At 36.1% G+C, this 4,534-nt stretch overlaps 1 protein-coding gene across 3 annotated transcripts in view; it reads right to left on the bottom strand.

The window, feature by feature from the left end:
* Nucleotides 1–4,534, bottom strand: part of TDG (thymine DNA glycosylase) — a 21,449-nt gene that overhangs the window by 11,097 nt on the left and 5,818 nt on the right. The window lies entirely within an intron of this gene.

Below are 4,534 nucleotides of genomic sequence, written 5' to 3'. Positions count from 1 at the left end.
TATGTACACATTCAACCCACCTTTGCTGAGTGCCTACTAACCAAACATTAATTAACTCTCACATGGTTTAATGACAAGATGTGTGATCATTAAAACTTACCAGTCCTGTCAAGTCAGCCTGTATTTTCTCTGAAATGGGAACTTTCTAGTACAGAAACTTGAAAGGCCACCAAACAGGGTTAAAATGTCCATAAAAGCAATCTGTGTTCCTACCCTCAGTGTGCACTCCTCTTGTCACAAAGATCCCCTCTACTCTAACTGCCCCGGCAGCCTAACTCCCCTTCTCAGCTTTACCGAGATAAAATTGACATATAATGTATAAGTTTAAGGTGTATGACGTGTTGATTCGATACACTTACCTACTGCAAACTGACTGCTACCACAGCTTTAAGCTTACACTCCATCAAGTCACATAATTACCATTTCTTTTTTATGGTAAGAACATTTATGATCTACTCTCTTAGCAACTTCCAAGTATGTAATACAGTGTTATTAGCTATAGTCACCATGTCACCATGTAGTCACCCTTCCTCCAATTTAAAGTTCTCTGTTGGTTTATTTGCCTGTTTATTTATTTTTTCATTGGCTCTGTTTCTTAATTGTTGCTGGGTTTTTGCTTTTTGGCACTGAGGACTAGAAATGGATATTTTGTAAATGTCTACAAATCTACAGGAAAATCCACTCCAAACCTCTATTCTGAACATTATTTAAACTCTGTTCAAAATATTCTGAGTATTTTGTTCATTGTAGGGGACTTAGGCCTTCCCGGAAAACAATTTCCAAAAAATATTTCTGATAACCACAAATGACTCTCTCAAGCGGCTGCAAGAGCACAAAGTTATGGAAGTAAACACATTTTATGAAACTCAAATAATACCACTAAACAGGTAATGGGGAAAAAAACACTAAGAAATAAAGTAGACAAGTGCCATTGACCATTTGAAGAGAAAAGTCCTATTTTCTGTGGCAAGATGCTCTACTCACTAGTTTTCTTTCTCTATGAATGTGGAGGAAGGCAGGTAGCTCGGAAAGTAGAGATTAAAAAGGCAAACTAGCAGCAAGCACACTTTAAATGGGTCAACTTTATAGCAAGTAAATCAGACCTTAATAAAATTGTTTTTTAAAAAGGCAAACTAAAGCATTCCCTTGGAAAAGGGTAAATGGCTGACACAGGTACAGGGTAACAGACTGTCTATGGTGGTTGGGCTGGATGTTAGATTCTCAAAGAAAAACAGGGGCCCAATCCCGTTTACACAACGGACAAACCACTCAGAGGCATTTTTACTTCAAGCAATCTTTAAGAGTAAGTTGATTTTAAAAAGGTTACAAATTAGTGGGAAAATATTAAACTGGATCTTAAGAATTTTATTTCCTTAAATATATTGTTCTCAAATTATATTAAAAAATGATATGACTCAATAAAAATTAATGAGAAAATATGATGCAGCTCCTAAAAATTAAATGTATTTAATATTCTGTAAAAGCACAGAAAATGTTTAATGCATATTTTATTTATTTATTTATTATTATTTATGCCTACATCACCTGGTCTTCCTCGTGGTCTCCCATCCAAGTACTAACCAGGCCCGACCCTGCCAGACGGGATGGGGCTTGTTCAGAGTGGCCTGGCTGTAGACCATGGACCGTGGCTTCACTGGGGTGTGAACCGAGGACCTTCTGTGTGTAAAGCAGATGTGCTAACTGCTATACTATGGAACCACGTTTGTTTAATGTATATTTTAAAGTGGGGAAAAAAAATACAAAATAGTATTGTAAACTAAGGCTACATATAGGGAAAATATGTAGACAAGAAGTTAAAATGTAAAAATGAAGAGAAGTGAAGTGCTTAAACTGTAGCCAGTATAACGTAAAATGTCCTTTTTTCACACTTTTCTTTAATACTACTCATAGCTCTTTTCAATAAATTGTCAAAATGTTGGTTGCTCAATATTTCTGATTTAAATATTCTAATGAGAAGTTGGATAAGGCTAGGTTACATTGTGAGATCGTGCGCAGTTACTATCTGGAAATGCTAATAAAACAAACTGTGACTTTTGGTTGTGGCCAGTGGCAGTTTTACCGAGACAATAACAGCCTCTTTCAGCTGTAATATATAAGAGTAAAGATGTGTGGTCACAATAAATGAGTGGCTGAAAGAATGCATGAGGTCTGTTCTTAGTCTGGTCACACTGTCAGGAAGGCAACCTACCACTCTGAGTTTCACAGATGTGTCCCATTTTGAGCACTTCACAAAAATCCAAACTTAAAATACATAAATTAGGGAGCCGCCCTTCATATTACAAAAAGGTTCTGAACTTTAAAAAAATAAATTTATAAAATGTGGCTCCCTTAGCATATTTAGGGGTCATTCAGCATCTTTAGAAATTCTGAGGCTCAGAGAGTGAAAATTAGTATTTTCAAAATCAGTTGATGGAAATGAAGATTAAAAAAAAAAAAACCTGGAATTTATTTTAGAGATACATATCAATTTTGAAAGGAATCTAGAAATGTATCTATAATACTGATGTTTCCCTTAATCTTCTAAAAATGATCTCTGGCACTTTATGGTGAATTAAATAAGAAAAGAAATTAAAAAAAAAAATGAAGCTATGGAAAATAGAATGTGTAAGTTCTGTGCAAATATATGCTCTTTGAACCTTAACTTTAGCCTGATCATCATAACAGCTTCTTAATAGCCAGAACAAAAGGAAAGAAAGTGGATTACAACACTCTTAATTACTTGGCAGAAGAAAGCATTACCTCTGTACAAAAGCATTCATGAACTTGAAGGCTGGGAAGTTAAAGAGTTCTGGATAATATAATTTTCTTTTATCTCATAATAGTTATGTTTGTAATCAGCATAATCTCTTTCAACTTTACTGTGACAATATTTCTTAAATACATTTGTTGTATTTATACATGGTAAAAGTCACTTCATAATTCAGAATTCTGCAATGTTTATGAACAATAATTGTCTAAGAAACAGCAACAAAAGAGCACTTAGTCAAGTCGTTCATCCTTTTAGGACCTGTGGTCCCTTACCATGAAAATGAGGGGTGAGATTTGGTGATACAGGGAGAATGTGTAGGCAATCGAACCAAATCTGTCCAGACTCTGGATGCGCCCCAAAGAATTATTGTCTAAAACACCCTGATATCAAACTTATAAGTATGAATGACTTTATTTCCCCTAGTTCGCTTTTTTCCCTATCATTTATGTTTGTTCCCACAACTGTTCTGCACTACCTCTCTTTTCCCTGCTGTTAACCCTTCCTTCTCTCCTAGCCTCCATAGCTTCCTCTCCCCTTCTCTTGAGTAACAGTGCTCAAAGGATTGGTTTTTATAACTGTCTGAATTTGATGCACCGTGTATTTTCTGATAGTCTTTTCCAAAACATACACACATGGGCGTACACACGTGCACGCAAACCACAACTGAGGAGTCCAGTTAATTCGGATTTTGCTGTATTTTAAAAACTAACTCTGTAAGGTTTTTTTTCTAAAATGAACAAGTCCAACTTCTCTAATCTACAGTTATTTTCCACTATTTTAAAGATTTAAGTTGCTCTTTCTAAATATATTTGTCTTATTCCATTCAGGCTGCTATAACGCAATACCATAGACTAGGTGGCTAATGAACAACAAATAATTTATTTCTCACAGTTTTGGAGGTTGGAAAGTCCATGTTCGAGGTGCCAGCAGAGTTAGTGTCTGGTGAGGGCTCACTTCCGGGTTCACAGAGGGCCACCTTCTTGCTGTACTTCACATGGCAGAAGGGGTGAGAGGTCTCTGTGGGACCTCTTTTATAAGAACACTAATGCCACTTTGAAGGGCTCTGCCCTCATGACCTTATCACTTCCCAAAGGCCCCTTACCTCCAAATACAATCATATTGAGGGGTAGGTTTCAACATATGAATTCTGGAAGGACATATTCAGTCTATAGGAACATTTTATTATTTTCATTTAAACCAGCACATACAACACTGAATACTTACAAAAGTAACAATCGATGCTAAATAATCCAAAAGTTCAACTAAAAAGGACTAGTTATATAAACTATGATGGAATATCACCGTAACTATTTAAAAAACTACATTCAATATTGCTAAGTAGAGTGTGTGTATTCACCATGCAGTACTGGGTACTTTCTGTGCACTATCTACTAGAAACTGTCAACGTAAAGATTCAGAATGAGTCAGAGTCCCCAGTTCATTTAACTACTCTTCGTACAGTATGATTTCAAAGTTTCTCACTATTTGGTCATTTTGGGGGGCTCAGAAGCAAAGAAAATAAAAATACTCCAGATATAGCCTCATCATCCTGAAACTGAGCAGGGCTATCAAGTTTCTCATTTTGGAGACACAGTACAGAACCCATTCCATTATTGTTACTGGCACCCACATCATATTGTTGATTCATTCTGAGTTCGCCATCTCTGAAAACTGCCCTTTTATCATCTTTCTCTCATCTCACACTTGTATGATTAATTTTCCCGTACGTAAGTACAGGATGGTGCCTCTTTTTATAAAAGATGA

Source organism: Pteropus vampyrus, unplaced genomic scaffold, assembly GCF_000151845.1.
Source record: "Pteropus vampyrus isolate Shadow unplaced genomic scaffold, Pvam_2.0 Scaffold16, whole genome shotgun sequence".
Taxonomy (NCBI): domain Eukaryota; kingdom Metazoa; phylum Chordata; class Mammalia; order Chiroptera; family Pteropodidae; genus Pteropus; species Pteropus vampyrus.
The sequence above is the reverse complement of the archived record's forward strand: the minus strand, read 5'-3'. Positions and strand labels throughout refer to the sequence as shown.